The sequence below is a fragment of the Schistocerca nitens genome, chromosome 2, assembly GCF_023898315.1.
Source record: "Schistocerca nitens isolate TAMUIC-IGC-003100 chromosome 2, iqSchNite1.1, whole genome shotgun sequence".
Taxonomy (NCBI): Eukaryota; Metazoa; Arthropoda; class Insecta; order Orthoptera; family Acrididae; genus Schistocerca; species Schistocerca nitens.
In genome coordinates, this window is record NC_064615.1 from 968,139,521 (window position 1) to 968,158,444 (window position 18,924).

The window sequence follows — 18,924 nt, forward strand, 5'->3', positions numbered from 1 at the left end:
GACATACCAAGCGGTGACTGTAAATCGGAGGTAAAAATATAAAAAAGTATGTTACACATAAAAAACACACACTACATTAAAAGGCACCAGGCAAAGTACGGCTGGAGCATAAAAGTCCGTAGAACAAGTAAAACAGCCACATGACGGGCGGTGTAGCAAGGAACTGTCATGAACACCCTAAGCAGGTCGAGCACACAATTAAAACCCACATCACTAGATGACACTGTAGAACGGCACCGAAACACAACACTCACGTAGCATACTGATACCGAATAAACACCTGAGAGGATGTGCTTGGGAGGGGGGGGGGGAAGGGGAAGAAGGGAAGGGGGGGGAGAGAGAGGGGGATGAGGTGGGGGGGGGGGGGCGCCGAAGTAGGGCTGGGAAGGAAGGGACGGGAGAGGAAAACAGCCGAGGAGCGGATGCAGGGACTCAGGGAGGGAAGGAGGAAAATCCGCTCTGGGAGAAGGATTTATTAACCAGCTGCAGATACTGTTTTAATGATCGACTGCATTGTACAGTTAATTTGTAACATAGATGGTTCAAATGGCTCTGAGGTCATCATTCCCCTAGAACTTAGAACTAGTTAAACCTAACTAACTTAAGGACATCACACACATCCATACCCGAGGCAGGATTCGAACCTGCGACCGTAGCGGTCGCGCGGTTCCAGACTGAAGCCCCTAGAACAGCTCGGCCACTCCGGCCGGCTGTAACATAGATGATAAGATTTTAACCAATATTCCTTCCTCGTTAGATTTTATAATGTCTAATATCGTCTTTTGCTTTTTGAGACATATTTCTTCTAAATTCTGCGGCAAAATTTTGCACATTTTATTACAAAGAATGTATTTATTGAAGATACGTGAACTGATGTTCAGTAGTGACATCTAGCATGCGAGAATGCAAGCATGTCCGTCGTCGCCGGACAGCAGTGTGGTTAGTTTTCTTAAAGCGTCCATGTGTATGGCGTAATGAAGTCCACAGTAAGCTACTCAAAATTTGCGATTTTTTGACGTAGCTAGTGTATTTAGGGAATGTGATTGTGCCATTAAAACACGCAGTGACACGAACTGTGTAGCAAACTGCGTATACTAAGATAAGGAAATGTAGTCATGTTCGCTTATATTGAATTATAATTATGTGGTTTATGTATTTTGGAAACCAAATGATAATTAGATGGACACCCTAGCTGCAAGCAGGCGTTGATACACTTCATTGGGGACATGTTGAAAATGTGTGCCCCGACCGGGACTCGAACCCGGGATCTCCTGCTTACATGGCAGACGCTCTATCCATCTGAGCCACCGCGGGCACAGAGGATAGGGCGTCTGCAGGGACTTATCCCTTGCACGCTCCCCGTGAGATCCACATTCCCAACATGTCCACAACACTACATTCGTAGTGCGCCTAATAGATGTTTGCCCATCATACTCATTACTCGTGGCAAACGCACTATCCTCTGTGCCCGCGGTGGCTCAGATGGATAGAGCGTCTGCCATGTAAGCAGGAGATCCCGGGTTCGAGTCCCGGTCGGGGCACACATTTTCAACATGTCCCCAATGAAGTGTATCAACGCCTGCTTGCAGCTAGGGTGTCCATTTAATTATCATTTGATTTCTAGCAAAGCTGCATGGTCATTGATGGTAACTGTTCTTTCGGGAACAGATACTACCGTCATATATAGTTATTTTGGAAACATTGTTAAGTTATCTCTGTGTGATAATGTTTAGGTCGGAAGATGGTGATCGTTGACTGAAATTAATAACATGATTTATAAACGTAGGGGGTCCGTGACTGCATTTATAACAACGTAAGTGTTCTATATGTTTTCGATATATAATGCTCGCAAATTCCCGTTACAAACTTCTAGGACTTGTAGAGGGGAATAACTAAATAATATTTTGAACAGCGACCCATTTCCGGAAGCGTACCGTTTCCATTCTATGACGGTTTCAATTCAGAGGTCTAAAGCGTCCACGTCTGCCAACGGAAAAAGTCTCAGAGTTGCTTATGCTGGCCTGGAATAGTGTTGTTAGGGTGACGTGTACGACGTCAGACGGTCACCTGATGTCACTTAACGTCTGCCTTGCTGTGAGACCACCTCACTTCTCACGTGCGCTTCGGAGACATCTCAGCAGGCGATAAGGTGAAAGAGGGACACGCCGAGGTGGTTGAACTGCTTGGCCGCCGTGATCGTCGGCTTTAACTCCTACGGACTACTTCTTCCGTGGTCGTACGTAAAGTTCAATTTACGAGATTCTTAAAGAGACAGAGGTTGATCTGCTGACACGAGTTCTGGTCGCTGCACTAGAAAGTGAAGAGACACTAGGTGAGATGGAGAGTGTGTACCACAATATGATTTGTATGTACAATGTCTGTAACAACTTTGATGGTCGCCACATCGAGTCACTGTTGTAATGCGTCAGTACTGTTCTTTACGTACAGTATGCTGGGTTCTTTTTTGCTCTGGAATAATGTAATCACTAATGTTTAAGTGTTAATACAAACAATTGCGCTTAAGTGATAAATGGATGTTTCGTAATGTTTCCTTTCGTATTGTTACCTAATAACTGTACTGGGACACGTCTAATTCAATTCCTCAAGCAGAAGTGCATGAGTTAAACATCCGAACTGAAAGTGTCATAGAAGGTTCAAATGGTTCAAATGGCTCTGAGCACTATGCGACTTAACTTCTGGGGTCATCAGTCGCCTAGAACTTAGAACTAATTAAACCTAACTAACCTAAGGACATCACACACATCCATGCCCGAGGCAGGCTTCGAACCTGCGACCGTAGCAGGCTTCGAACCTGCGACCGTAGCAGCCGCTCGGCCACCGTAGCCGGCGGGAACAATTACAAAACTAACAGCGTAGTTCTTACGAAAAACTGTTGGATACATTTAGAAGACTGTGCGACCATTATGCTACCAACAACATATCCCGCACACCGATCAAGCGCTGATTGAACAGATATATGTAAAACTGTGATGGAACTAGACGGACGTAGGTGATACCATCTATCCATACACACTCGTACATTTCGAGATCATGCCTGGAAAACTCTGATTACATTTCACTTGTAATCGATAGTGGTGCATTTTATGGCCATAACACCAAATGGAGTTCATGTTCTCACTGATTATGCCACCCTTGTGTGAATGTCAATTGTCTTGTTGAAAAGTATAATCTTCAGGCGGAAGAAAAGACCGTTGAATGCATAAAAAATTGCAGGTTATCTTCTGTGTTATTGACTATTCCCGGATTTTTTTTTGGGGGGGGGGGGGGAGGAGCGGGGGGGGGGGGGGGCGGCGGCTATCGTCTCGCGTATAATATAGATACTAGGTTTACAGGGCAGACACTGAACACGCTTTCTCATGAAAGACTGTATGTTTTCACACAACCATGGACGTGATTCAACAAGACATTGTTATTGAAGCATGGGACTTAGGGAAGGCAGTGAAAGGTGTGAACGGGGCCTAATCAGTATCGTTGGTTGCACAGTAAACAGGTACACTTTATTTAAGGAAATAGCCTTTTAAAAACAATAATTTTTTTAAAAAAATTACTGCAACACAAGCTACACTGATGGCTGAAGGCCTTATTACGAAAGAATTCCAAATTATTTGTCGGCTGAAGGCCACAAGCAATACTTCAGAACAATCAGCGGCTGAAGTCTTGAATTACAAATGAGGAAGACAACTACACGATGCAAATACCAAACTAATTTTTAAAACAATCATTAAAAAAATTGACTGTAAGAAGCTACACTGACGGCTGAAGGCCTTATTAAGAATTCAAATTATTTGTCGGCTGAAGGACACAAGCAATAGGAATAATTTAAACAAAACATTATTTTTAAACAATTGAGACAATCAGACCAAATAAAGAAGGGAGTGATCCAGACAGTGCTCCAAGGATCGACCCGAGAAAAAGTCCCTACAGCTGCGTAAGCGGTGAGACAGGCAGCCAAGAGTTATGCTCACTTAACGGGATGGCAACTCAAACTAGGGACAGCTTAAACGCTGACCAGCCCTCTTACCAAATCCACCTAACATCTGATAACCAGTACAACGATGGAATAATTTAGGCGAGGGCGAAGTGACAGACAGCACTGCGTCTGCAGAATCCGGCTTTTAAAACACCGAAGGGTAGAAGGAACGACTCCGCAAATGCAGTACGCAGACAGCGTTAAAGAAACTGCTCATTCAAACACACTAATACACACGGACCTGCGAAAACAATTCCACCACCAACTCAAACAATGGTAAAACCAGTCACCGTGGAACAACAACACGAACCACAAGGCGACACAAACACAGAAGGCCAGATGCGGTCGGGAGACCAAATACACGTCGTCCGATGAGACGACCGACCGAACGACCAACCAACGGTCGTTACCGCTCAAGTCAGGCAAGGGAAAGGTGTCAGAATGAATCGTCGACTGACAGCTTATTGCCATGAGGTCACTTCCACAAACACACACAAGTGTTGGTTGTACTACTCGAACATAACGATCCATTCAACTTAAGCTCGCTGAATCCGGACCACATCCTTCCACCGCGCAGTGCATGTGTGGCCAGCTGTCCCGGCGAGTACTGGCGCTGTGCGGACCTCACTGTTGCTCCGTCCTAAGCGAACTGCCTGACACACGACGACCCGGAAATAGTAGAGGTCGCTCCAAAGATAGTACCACAGTACTTGCTATCGATAAGTGCTGCTGCTGCCACTGACGGACAGACAAAGCGAGCAAACGTAGTGGCGCCAGTGAACAGACTAAGAAAACGAGAGGTGAGAATCCTACGACGCCAACCTGTCAGTGGCACCAAGGCAAGCCGGAGCACGGCTCAGTGATTCATCTGTTCCACGATCCAGTCACGATGTTGTCATGTCCGCTGTAACCGGTATACTGTCAGTGACGTTTGGTCAAAAAGAAGTCGCATGCTGTGTGGCTGCATTTGACCTTATGCTAAATTGTGCAGAAAACAACACGCCTCGAAACAGCTACGTCTTTTCCAGCATTATTATTTTTGAAACTTCCTGGCAGATTAAAACTGTGTGCCCGACCGAGACTCGATCGGGCACACAGTTTTAATCTGCCAGGAAGTTTCATATCAGCGCACACTCCGCTGCAGAGTGAAAATCTCATTCTGGATTATTAATTTTCATTTACGCTAAAATGGTCATCTATTCTTCTCGAAAGAGTGGTCAAGGTTTCGTTTTCTGTAGTGGACATGATATCCTCCACGTTACAATGTAATGACGAATTATATGAAGAACACAAATTTTAACCAAGTGTCACCAAAATTGGCAATGGCAATATTCGGGAGCGAAAACGTGAATATGAAGACAGCAGTTAACTATTGTTTACTTTCTGTTGCGCTTTGTAAGACTCACTGTTTCTCACAATACGACAAAAATGTCCCATTTTTTAAGACTGCTAACAATTTTCTTCAGTAAGAGTAAATGCTGACGATTTAACCTAACCTAACCTAACCTAACCTAACCTAACCATGGATGGACGGGATAACAAATTAGCAGGAGTTTTATCCAACTGGAGGAAAAAGACATTTGTGGCAGAACTTGATAGGACACGTTTCGAGGCATCGAGGGACAATCGGTTTGGTAACGGAGGTAAGGATGAGGAGATTAGTGTTTAACGTGTCGTCGACAACGCGGTCATTGGAGACGGAGCACAAGCTCGGGTTAGGGAAGGATACGGAAGGAAAGCGACCGTGCCCTTTCGAAGGAACCATCCCGGCATTTGACTTAAGCGATTTAGGGAAATCACGGAAGACCTAAATCAGGATGGTCGGATGCGGGTTTGAACAGTCGTCCTCCCGAATGCGAGTCCAGTGTGCTAACCACTGCGCTACCCTCTTGGTAAATGAGGTAAATGTGGGCATTAAAAATTGTCGTCGGAGACCAATACTTGGATACAATAACCGGCTTCAGATGGATGTAGGTTGCAGTATTTGCGTATGTAGTGATGAAGAGGCATGTACAGTTGAGACTAGCGTGCAGAACTGCATCAAACGTGTCTCCGGATATCAAACCGCAACAGGAGACAAGAATCTTAACGAAATAGTGTGTGTGTTTGTGTGTGTGTGTGTGTGTGTGTGTGTGTGTGTGTGTGTGTGTGTGTGTGCGTGTGTGTTTACGCTTGCCCACGATTACGCTACAAAATAGGTGTTAGCAATGGATTCCAACTTCTCAAACGCTGTCACTTTCAGGTCGAACCATTTCATTTAGAAAATTAAAAAACTATATATCTGCATATATCTGAACGTGATAGAAGTCGACTGTGCTCTAGTTTTGACTGGGGATGGGAAAAACCGACCGCTTAAAACCGATACCGGTATTTTAGTTCTGAATAACCGGTATTGGTCGGTATTTCTTTGGTCTCGCTTATAGCAGATGTTTTCTAATTTTTACTAGTTGAGTAAAGTGTTTCCGGGCATGTTGTATTTCACCTATGACGCTGTTGCTCGTTTAGCAGCACCCAGGGGCCAGGTGTAAGGTAATTCGGGTTATACCTACTGACGTGAACAACGATCGACCGCATTAACTGGCGTCAGTCTTGTGTACCCTGCTGCCGAGTATTGTGCACCAGTCTGCTTGGAAAGTGTACATGTGAAGAAGGTAGATACAAAACTGAACGACACAATGCGCTGCATTACTGGTTACATCAAATCAACCCCATGCCACTGGTTACCTGTACTGAGTCACATCCCTCCACCTCACTTAAGGCGGAAACAAGCTCTACTGAGGGAGGCCAAGAAAATCTCTGCATCACCTTCTCTACCACTGCACCAAGAATCCTGTCATCCGCCACAGCTACGATTGCGATCAAGAAGACCAACAAGTGTTACTGCAGGACAACTCATCGCGGAAGGTTTTGATCTAAATGAAAGCTGGAAGCATGAATGGACAACAAAACCATTGGGAACAAGAGCCCATCACCTTGATCCCACAAAGAAGCCAAAAGGTTTTGACCTACCGAGGAAACTTTGGTGCCGCATCAACAGGTTAAGGACTGGACATGGTTGTTGTAGCTACTTCAGGTACAAATGGGGCTGGATCAGTTCTCCAATGTGTGAATGTAATCAAGAAGAGCAGACAATTGAACATTTAGTCTAACGCTGTCCACTTCATTCATACCCTGGAATTCCCGATGACTTGTTCACTCTCACACCCAGCTTAATTAACTGGTTGAAAAACACGGACTTTAAGGTTTAATCTTGTCTTATATGTATATTGTATAAAATCATTTGCCTTATATCAACTGTATATTGTATAAATCACCATACGATTAAATAAATAGTTGAGTAAAATGTCGAAATATCAATTAGCCATAGCAGCGCTGTTAATTTTTTTGTTTTTAAACAAAGCTTTTTTAAAAACAGGGGTAATTCTTACTGGTATAATATGCATCTGTTTGAAATATTGCGTTATAGAAAATGGAAAAAGCGATCGGCGCTATGTTAATAACAGTGCGGATAGAAACGAACACGAAACACATGGCATAAGAATTGGTACAGCATTGCTCAGACAGTAACGTCCCTGCAGTGTGTAAGACTTGCCACATCTGGTCATGCGGTAGTTTCTTACTGTCGTCGCCGGATACCCGTTATATTGCAGAACGGTACCAACGCTAAGCTGGAGATATTTTTACGAAGTGACGTAGCAATGAAGCGCAATGCTATGTTTGCTATAAAAGGTTAAAAATGTGTCTGCCTTTTCTACGAACTAGTTAAAGAAGAAAGAAATTATTGTAGAAGTAATAAATTAAATCTTAACAACAATTAATTCATAGTACGCAATAAGAACAGAAAGTACCTGATCTGCTGCTTGCTTCTACATAACACGCCTTTATCTCCTTGTAGCCCTTGAAAACGGACAAACTACCACGAATAACTCACTTTTTCGTGTTAGTATGTCTGTTCTTGAACCTCAGTTTTCACTCTTTAGCCCAGATTATTCGTAGTGCCCAAATAGTGGTATGATCCCCAATCACAACAACATTTCTGAGGAAAGTTAAAAAAAATTAGAATCATTAGGAGAATATTCGTCATTTTTTGTAGTATTCGTCCATTTCTCACTTTCCGAGAAAAGCAGAGAAGGGTTGATGGACTAAGTTTTCTTTCATTTCCCTATTTAATTTAATATTTTGATTCTGTGTATCTTGAAACTGAAAGAGTCAAAAATTTTCAATTTTTAACACATTTCTACGTTTATTACGGGAAACGAAAGGAATAAAAAACTGAAAATTGATTAGTTGAGAAATCGGTTATTTTGAGCTCCTTTAACAGTCAGAATAAACTGTCGCGGAAAAAAATGATATAACGGAACACCGGGTTGTTTTAGCGATAACCGCCATCCCTAGTTGGTTGTTATACACGGTTGATAAGGAAGTGTAAAATTCTGTTCACTCTCGACTGTACGTTAACGAGGACACAGCATTCGCGGTGAGAAAATTCTGACGTTAACGTTGCCGGTCACGTGACGGTCCTTTCGTCGTTCACGTGATCTCGCACGGCTTAGACGTGTCCTCACGCTAAGTCCGCTAATCGATTGTTTGCCTCTCTGCTCTGCGAAGTTTTTGATGCTTGCTTCAACACAGGATGATAATCTTGCTAATTATTAATTGAGATATGACGTAGAATCTCTTATCTGAATGTGGAATGAAAAGTTTCAGCAGTTTGTATATTCTGAAGGAATATAAAACTCTGCAGAAGTTAAGTTAAATCAATTCTTCATGTGATTAGAAAATGTTGGCATTATCGAGAGACAGCAGATCATAAAATTCATCAATCCACAAATGCCTCGTTTCGCACTGAGAGCAGTGTCACATCCATACAGCGAGTCACTATTTTGCCAATATATTGGTATCATAGTACGTATTAATGCACAGACGTAACAGTCTGTAGGCATATAACTTGGAAATTATGACCGTGTTTCCATTTAAATACCGTGTTTAATGACCGCACTGTGGTCGGGACGTTAAACTAATCTTCCTTCCTTCTTTCCATTTAAAAACCCTCGGCGGTGTTGCGTAGAAATGGTACCAGCCTTGCATTGTTATTTTTTCAAATTACTTTAGTTTAACTGAAACGATTTCCTCGTTTCCTTTTTCTCCCACAGTGTAATGAAGAAATTTGAAGTAAATGGCTACATTGTGAAGAGAAAAAGGTGAAACTGCAGATGACAACACAGGAACCATAATGCGCTGGGAATGAAGAAGTCAGTTCTGGCTTTCACATAAAATCGTCTCGCTACGAGACAGCAACTGTTTGGCTTCATAAATCATTTTCGTACTTACATGCGAATGACTTGTGACACTGTGCTCATCGTAGACATCGGGAAGACTTTGGATAGGAATGCATGACAGAGGTGGAGCAATTTTGGTGGATCGTCTCCCACGTGCTGTATAATTTCAGTGCATTGAATTAATTCCTTTGATTGAGTTTACAGGCATCTTGAAGGTGAACTGTTAAATCTCAAATATAGCTACTACTGATTATAAGACACAGATACCACTTTCATGTAGACTTCAGAATTGAGTTATGTACTCTGACAGGAAAGTACTTAAGCTCTCGTCTCACGTAAAGCAAGAAATTGGGAATCCCTAGAAGTTCAAAAGAAAATTAAAAACGTACCTCATTAACCACTCTTCGTACGAATTATGCGAGTCGCTAGATACAGGGATCGAAAAGTTGTATTAACTACATGGCTAGTAACTACGTTCGTTGTAGGGTTACGTGACAAGTCGTAACCTACTGCAAATAGGTCATCATGTTTACGGATGAAGGTAAATATTGTCTTTGAAAAATATTATTATAATCAAGGAAATATTAAGCTACCAATACCAGATAAAAACAGCTAGTCAAAGTCTAGGTTAGGGCGGCGTGTGACAGTAAGGTTGTCAGTTGGAGAAGCAAACGAATGCGGAAGCAAAAATCTGCCTGAAATGTGTTGGATTCTGGAGAACTATCCACACATTCCGTCTCTTCACAACTGTCACAAAGCCGATGAGGACTTTTACTGGGGCGGAATGAGCTGTGTAGACGTAAAGTCCAGTCATTGTGTTGTGAGCGTGTGTTTGTTCCAGTCGGCACTGTCTGACAAACTTTGCTGAACTTCTTGCCGCCGTAATCCGCAGTACATTATCCAGAAACACTTCTGTGGTAGAGGTCAGACGATGTGTGAAAGCAAATCGTTGCCGTTAGCAAGTCTTATGCAGAGGTTACTCATATGTGAGCAATAGTGATTAACCATGAAGAGGTCAAGCTACATCGCTACGCATAACACAGTGACATTCCTGTCACGATCTTTTACAATTTATGCAGCTTTATGATTTATCTTTTATACATTACTGGCTATTAAAATTGCTACACCACTAAGATGACGTGCTACAGCCGCGAAAATTAGCCGACAGGAAGAAGATGCTGTGATATGCAAATGATTAGCTTTTCAGAGCATTCATACAAGGTTGGCGCCGGTGGCGACACCTACAAATAGCTGACATGAGGAAAGTTTTCAACCGATTTCTTATACACGAACAGCGTTGCCTGGTGAAACGTTGTTGTGATGCCTCGTGTAAGGAGGAGAAATGCGTATCATCACGTTTCCGACTTTGATAAAGGTCGGGTTGTAGCCTATCGCGATTGCGGTTTGTCGTATCGCGACATTGCTGCTCGCGTTGGTCGTGATCCAATGACTGTTGGCAGAATATGGAATCGGTGGGTTCAGGAGGGTAATACGGAACGCCGTGCTGGATCACAACGGCCTCGTATCACTAGCAGTCGAGATGACAGGCATCTAATCCGCATGGCTGCAACGGATCGTGCAGCCACGTCTCGATCCCTGAGTCAACAGATGGGGACGGTTGCATGACAACCATCTGCACGAACAATTTGACGACGTTTGCAGCAGCATGGACTATCAGCTCGGAGACCACGGCTGCGGTTACCCTTGACGCTGCATCACAGACAGGAGCCCCTGCGATGGTGTACTCAAAGACGAACCTGAGTGCACGAATGGTAAAACGTCATTCTTTCGGATGAATCCAGGTTCTGTTTACAGCATCATGATGGTCGCATCCGTGTTTGGCGACATCGCGGTGAACGCACATTGGAAGCGTGTATTCGTCATCGCCATACTGGCGTATCACCCGGCGTACTGGTATGGGGTGCCATTGGTTACACGTCTCGGTCACCTCTTGTTCGCATTGACGGCACTTTGAACAGTGAACGTTACATTTCAGATGTGTTACGACCTGTGGTTCTACCGTTCATTAGATCCCTGCGAAACCCTATATTTCAGCAGAATAATGCACGACCGCATGTTGCAGATCCTGTACGGGCCTTCCTGGATACAGAAAATGTTCGACTGCTGCCCTGGCCAGCACATTCTCCAGACCTCTCACCAACTGAAAACGTCTGGTCAATAGTGGCCGAGCAACTGGCTCGTCACAATACGGGAGTCACTACTCTTGATGAACTGTGGTACCGTGTTGAAGCTGCATGGGCAGCTGTACCTGTACACGCCATCCAAGCTCTGTTTGACTCAATGCCCAGGCGTATCAAGGCCGATATTACGGTCAGAGGAGGTTGTTATGGGTACTGCTTTCTCAGGATCTATGCACCCAAATTGCGGGAAAATGTAATCACATATCAGTTATAGTATAATATATTTGTCCAATGGATACCCGTTTATCATCTGCATTTCTTCTTGGTGTAGCGGTTTTAATGACCAGTAGTGTAGTATGACCTTAGAATTCTTTTATTATAACCTAATTAACTGATTCGTTCATCTTTTTAACCTCTTGGTCAATTAACCTACAATGCAGTAAAACTAAACTACAGTACAGTAAAACTAGACTACGGCACAGTAAAATTGTAGCTTCATTTTTAATTGTTTAATAAAGTTTTAATGTTTTAATCGGCTACATTTAATCGCATGGGGAGAGATCGGGACTGGATGGAGGGTGTGTAAGGGCTTCCCACTGAAACATCTCCAGCGTATTCGAAACAGCCTTGGCAACATGTGGCCTGTCCACGCTGCAGACGCTTCGCTGGGAAGCCCTTACACATTCTCCATACAGTCCCGATCTCTCTCGATGCGATTTACATATTTTTGGGCCCATGAAGAAAGACATTCATGGCTGTTGATTTGACTTCGGATGAAGAGGTATAATCTCGGTTCCATAGGTAACTGCAAGCATGTATCCTTGAAGGTACTGACCATCTTATCTCACAGTGGAATAAATGCATTAACAGTTACGGTGATAACTTTTTAATTAGGAAGCAGTTTACTTACTTCCCTGTTTCCTTGAGTGCCTCTTGTATAATTGCGGAACTTCTGAGGTTTAGACAGCTGTGATGCTGGTGGTAGGGACAATCCTGTATTTTAGGAAAGATGGTACATTTGGGTATTAATCTGTTTCCTAGAAAAAGGGAAATTTTGTCGTAATTTGGCTAAAAGAACGGATTGGTTTGTGGGACGCGTCATGAGGCATCAAGTTATGCTCAATTTGTCAGTGGAGGAAAGTGCAGGGAGTAAATATAGTAGAGGGAGAGTTGAGACGTAAGTCACTGTAAGTAGATTAAAGTGGATGTAGGCTTGTATAGGATAGACTAGCGTGGTGAACTGCATCAAACCAGCCTTTGCTACGAAGACAACAACAAAAACAACAACACATTATTATAATAGGCTATGACTAATATTTTTATTTATCTTTAATCTAGGGTTGAATCTCAAAATGGCCTATACCTGTTTCAACAGTTAACACATCATGATCTAGACTATTCAGTTCATAAAAGTGCTATTAACTTCTTATCCAGTGCGAGCTCTATAGATGCCAACAGACGGAAAACCGACTAAAAAGGAATCTATTGTGGAAACAGGAGCTGCACTCCACAAGATTAATTGGAAAGGCTTTTACTTTACGAGACTGGCACTCGACCAGAACGCAGACCGTTTTAGGTTGTGGCGAAAGGTTCTATTCATTCTTGACAGCGTCTCCACCTCAATGAGTCACAATGAGTCACAGTTTTTCACTCCTTCTCATTTTGCCGCAGTGTGGCAGAATCAGCTTTGTAGCGCCTGTTGGCTGCCCGATGGAGTCACCCAATTGGTAGACCGTTCCGTTCGCTGGCAACCATTCTCCGTCACGTTCCGCGTTTCACGAGTTCCGGGCGTTTACGTTGTTTCCATTCGACAATGAGCCTCTTTTCTCCACTGCACTGACCCAACAACAGATATTCACTGTGTTATGCACATCGTAAGTCACATTTTTTTCTTTGTTTATCTCTTATTGAACCCGATGGCAAACACTGATTTTAATTTTACCAATTATCGGTTTCATTATTGATCTACAACCATCTGCATCTGTATGTTTTGAGGCTTCGTAAGGTGGTCGGTTCACAGTGGACATCACTGAATGGACTGTCAAGACACTCCACAATGCATTTTAAATGGCGGTCTTCGCACTGGCCATCAACCGAACGTGACGTAACGGAACATCACCGTTCAAAGCTTCTCGCGAAGCAGGTTTTGGTAGTCCCTTTGCTGGGTGGGTGTGACTGGAAAGCTGCATGTATTAAAACATTAGAACTAACGAAGTGACTACTCTGAATTGTGTTTTACGTGCAGACGATGTCACAATTTTAACAGGGAAATGGAACGATGTGCAAGAAGGTATTTACCTTCTAAGAAAAATAACAGCAGGACTACGATATGACTATATGCACAGAGAAAGCATCGTGAAAAACGAATATAGTGGTGAACCATACAGTAGTAGAACAGATATCAGTGTTAATTACCTGGGATGTGATGTCACATGCGAATACGATAAAAATATACGAGGGTCAGTCAGAACATAATACCTCCTTTCATTTTTTATTTTAATTTTATAAGAAAAGTAAATGCCACCAACAGTGAATAATAGCTAAAATTTTTCCGATTATATTGTCGCTTTTCAATATGATTACCATTGTATCCAGTTTTTTCCACCTTGAAACAGGATCATGTTTACCTGTGCGGTAAAAATCATGGTCCTGCTTCCTCAACCACAGGCGCACTGAATTTTCAGTGCCGTAATTCTTTTTTCCAAATTCGCCATTAACACTAAATATAGATCGACCATTAATTGCAAAATTGGGCATATTTATATGAAGGCTATAGGCATCATCGCAGGCGGGCGGTGAGGGGGGGTGTCGTGTCCTCTCCAATATTTTTTGAAAAATGTAATTTTTTTGAAACTTAATTGACGTAAAATGGCATCATTAAACGAATATATCCAAGCTTAACTAATTACATACACCAAGGCTCTCGTGCAATTAGAATTAATGGTTTGCAGGATTTACTAATGTACCAGTAACTCAAATCCACTTAAATTATTCACTAGAAACACAATATTCTGAACTGTGTTGGTACGACCACGAGTGATGAAGGAGGGGTGTAGATAAGCACAAATCTGCACGAATCTGTAAGTTTGTGGGAGGGGTGGCCAGGAGATAGATGGCTAACAATTGTAAGCCATGCAACAATCACTTACAGCCCAGGCACGAACTAACACGTTTTAAGAGTTTTAAGTATCATTGAAATACGTTGTCTGAGGCATCCAGAATGCCCCAAATAGTGGCTTTACGTCCTAAGTTTTTTTAATGGGGTCTACCATTCAGACCCGCGTGCGATCTCTACCCCCATCTCAACCCCTCTCCCCCCACCCCCACCCCACACACACACAATCTAGTGCTGGTGACGGAGGTGGTAAGGACAACAGAACATTGGAACACCTCACACCGAAAACGTCACCAGTAAATGGCATAATGCACGTACTTAAAAAACAAATAATTTCCGAAACGTGTCGCGCAAGAGATACATAAAAAGAAAATTATTACTGGTAAAAGAAAGTTATTTTATATCCAAAATCATTAATAAATAAGCATACTACTTTCGTCAAGAACATCAGTTACGAATTTTGCTTCAAATGAGCTTCAGTAAAGTACTGCAATTGCTAACTTCTTAATTCTGATAGTATATTTCGACGTCCTTTATCATCATTCGATAACCGAAGCGAAATGACATTACATTGACGTTTCTTCCAGTGTGAACACGCCTTGAATTGGTGAAGTCGCATTCCCTTCCGGTCCATTGATGCCGAGTATGAAGCAACTGACAGCCTGTCGATCACTGTTGAATGTGGTAATTGTAACAATTAAATAAATGATTGTCGTCCGGTTATATAAAGGAAGAAAATATATTTTTTCGATTATGGTAGTCTCCAAAAAGATAGTTATGTCCTATTCCACAAAACAACTAACTTATACTAACACTTCGAAAATACCGTCGTCCGCCTGCTTAGCTGGGTGGTAACGTGCTTGCCTCCCATGCAGCGGGCCCAGCTTCGATTCCCGGCCGGGTTAGGGATTTTCTCTGCTCGTGGCCTGGGTGTTGTGTTGTCCTCATCATCACTGCATACTCATCACCGGCACGCAAGTCACCCAATGTGGCGTCGACTGAAATAAGACTTGTACTCGGCGGCCAAACTTCTCCGGACGGGGCCTCCTGGCCAACAATGCCACACGATCATTTCATTTCCGAAAATACGGGTGACTCTAAATTATAGAGAAAAAAGTTTATTCCTGATAGATTGTAACGGCTTGAAGCAATGGAGACCACCCCCTCACCTATGTATAAGGGTTTAGCTGAAAACAGCTAATTTACTAGCTACATTTTGCTAAAAACGTCTACACATGTGATGCACGTTTTAAAATTACAAATTGAAGTTGTTGTGGTCTTCAGTTTGATGACTGGTTTGATGCAGCTCCCCACGCTATGCTGATCTGAATCTCTCATCTCTGAATAACTACTGCAGCCTACATCCATTTGAATTTGCTTACTCCGTTCATTTCTTAGTTTCGCTCGACAATTTTTGCCCCCGCCCCACTCTCCCCTGCATTACCAAATTGACCTTATTTAATGTCTCAAAATGTGTGTCATCGCATCCCTTCTTGAATAAAATGCTGCCACAAATTTCTTTTTCCCCCCGTTAGATTCAGTAAATACGTATTATTTGCTCTGTGTACCCATCCAGTCTTCAGCATTCGTCTGTAGCAGCTCATTTAAAGAGCTATTTTCTTCGTGTCTGAATCGTTTATCGTCAATATTTCACTTGCGTACAAGTCTACAATTCACTTAGTATCACCTTGATTTGCTTAGATTTCATACCATTATCCTTTTACTTTCGTTAATGTTCGTATGATGCTCTTTTTAAGACTCTGTTCATTCCGTTCAATTGTTTCTCCAATTTATTTTCCGACTCTGATAGAACATTCAAATTCTTATTTCTTCTCCCCTGACTTTAATTCTGTTTCTAAATAACTCCTTGATTTTTTATATTCGTTGCTCAACATGCATTCTAAATAACGCAGGGGATAGCCCACAATCCTGTCTCACTCGCTTCTCAACCACTACCACCGGCATTCTTTCATGCTCTTCGATTCTTAAAACTGCAGTCGTGTTTCTGTAAAAGTTGCAGAGACGTTTTCGATCCCTTAATTTTATCCCTGTTAGCTTCAGAATTTCAAAGCGTGTGTTCCAGTCAACAGTGTCAAAAGCATTAGGTGATTCTAGAAATACTACAAACATAGATGTGACTTTCTTCCGTCTGTCTTCTAAGAAAGGGTGGTAATAATTCGTGATGGATGTTTAAAGATCCGAAAGGTGTTGCGGGACATGGGGATAAAATAGACTGCTAACTAATATTTTCTGGTATGAGATTTTCACTCTGCTGTGGAGTGTGTGCTGATATGAAACTTCCTGGCAGGTTAAAACTGTGCCGGCCCGAGACTCGAACTCGGGACCTTTGCCTGTCGCGGGCAAGTGCTCTACCAACTGAAGTACCCCAGCACGACTCACGCCCCGCCCTCACAGCTTTCATATGAGCGCACACTCCGCTGCAGAGTGAAAATCTCATTCTGGAAACATTCCCCAGGCTGTGGCTAAGCCATGTCTCCTCAATATCTTTTCTTTCAGGAGTGCTAGTTCTGCAGGGTTCGCAGGAGAGCTTCTGTAAAGTTTGGAAGGTAGGAGACGAGATACTGGCAGAAGTAAAGCTGTGAGGACGGGGCGTGAGTCGTACTTGGATAGCTCAGATGGTGCCGGCACGGTACCTCAGCGTGTTCGGTGAGAGGGTTAACTGCCCTCTGTAATAAAAAAACTGAGTTAATGGATCAACAACGAACTGAAACGGGTGTCTTTCGACGTCCGCCCAGAGCAAACACAACGAACGAAAAAGAACAAAATGAGATTTAAAAAAAAAAAAAAGTTGGTAGAGCACTTGCTCGCGAAAGGCAAAGGTCCCGAGTTCGAGTCTCGGTCCGGCACACAGTTTTAATCTGCCAGGAAGTTTAATATTTTCTGTTTCAATACAGTCATACACAGCACACTACTACGTCCAGTGGTTAAAAATAGCCTATAGAGAAGTGACGCATTCTCCTAACGGCTGAGCAAAGAAGTTTGCGCATGCATTTCACATGGCTGGAACGTCTCCTTGGAATCTGGGCAGTCATACTCGGACTTAGCTATATGTAGCAGCATTCGGAATGCAGTCTCTGATGTGGTAACCGTTACTTCACACAAGGTCGCCACTGCCTCTGAACCTGACATGCAATGCCGTGCGCAAATATTACGATGGATGTTACTCACTCTAGACAGCTGTGCCATAACTGCTACCGGCACCGTGACAAGAAGTCCGACAAACACACAGCTATCCGTCTCGCTCTCTCTCTCTCTCTCTGACTTGCGCACTACGTGACTTGCAAACACACGCGCTTGAAGGACAGCAGTCCATCGCAAACGCTGATAGAGGGACTCCGAGCTGCTGGTCTGTCACGCATTATCGGGGGCTACTAGACTAGACCCACTATTGCATCAAGCTCCAAATTGTTCTCGACTGAACACACAACTGCACTCTGTAAGAAGGTGTCAGCGCATCTCAAATCACTACAGATATGAAGAAAAGTATTTCTCCTCGAGTTCAAAAAGAAACTCATAGAATCATTAGTACTTACCATCCTGACTAAGGTGATATTTTTATTCAAGCACTCTCCTATGAGAGCTCACACCGGATTTGATTGCCAGTAAGCGCTTGTGTGCATATACATTTGCGACGTTCGTTTTTTACCATCATATCACTTCTGTCTACAAATACACTGGTGTCCAAAATTACAGCAAAAACCCGAAATTTTGCAAGCTTGCGTTTATTTTGCCACAAAACATTATCTGGTGATGCCAAAGTAGAAATAATATTAAGAATGCAGAACGTAAACAACTGCAACATGTATCACGGTAGACAAAAATATTTTTCGTTTTATCCAACTTAACGGATTTACACACACATTCCAACGACTGGTTAACGCGCTCAGTATAGGTTGTGACCACCTCCGGCAGCAATAAATGCCGGACAAACGACGAGAATGCTGTGAATGGTGTCATCAGTGTCATGTTGAGGCAATAATGTCCACTGTTCCTGCAGCGCTACTCGCAAGTCTTTAAGAGTGGTTGATAGATGCTAACGTGATGCAACGTATGTCCCTAATGCATCCCAGATGCGCTCTATGGGATTCAAATCGGGAGAGCGATCACGCCACGTCAAGCGTGCAATAACTTCCGTTCCCAAGAAAACATCAACCACGTGTACTCTGAGGTCGGGCACTATTGTCCAGCAATGCGAAGTCTGGGCCCTCAGCACCTCGTAACAACCGCACATGAGGTCCCAAGATCTCGTCACGATACCTGTCAGCAGTTAAACCTTGGCGATATAAACGTACAGTTTCATGAGGAGGTATTCGAGTGGTCAACGTAATTCTTGCCCATAACAGTAGGGATCCTCCTCGATATTGGTCTTTCCACACT

General features: G+C 43.1%; 2 non-coding genes across 2 annotated transcripts; one reads left to right on the top strand and one right to left on the bottom strand.

The window, feature by feature from the left end:
* Positions 1-1,240: 1,240 nt before the first annotated feature.
* On the bottom strand, positions 1,241-1,315 carry Trnat-ugu (transfer RNA threonine (anticodon UGU)). The gene has a single exon. It is a non-coding gene; the product is annotated as a tRNA-Thr (tRNA).
* A 151-nt stretch (positions 1,316-1,466) lies between these two features.
* Trnat-ugu (transfer RNA threonine (anticodon UGU)) lies at positions 1,467-1,541 on the top strand. Its single transcript has one exon. It is a non-coding gene; the product is annotated as a tRNA-Thr (tRNA).
* Positions 1,542-18,924: the final 17,383 nt, after the last annotated feature.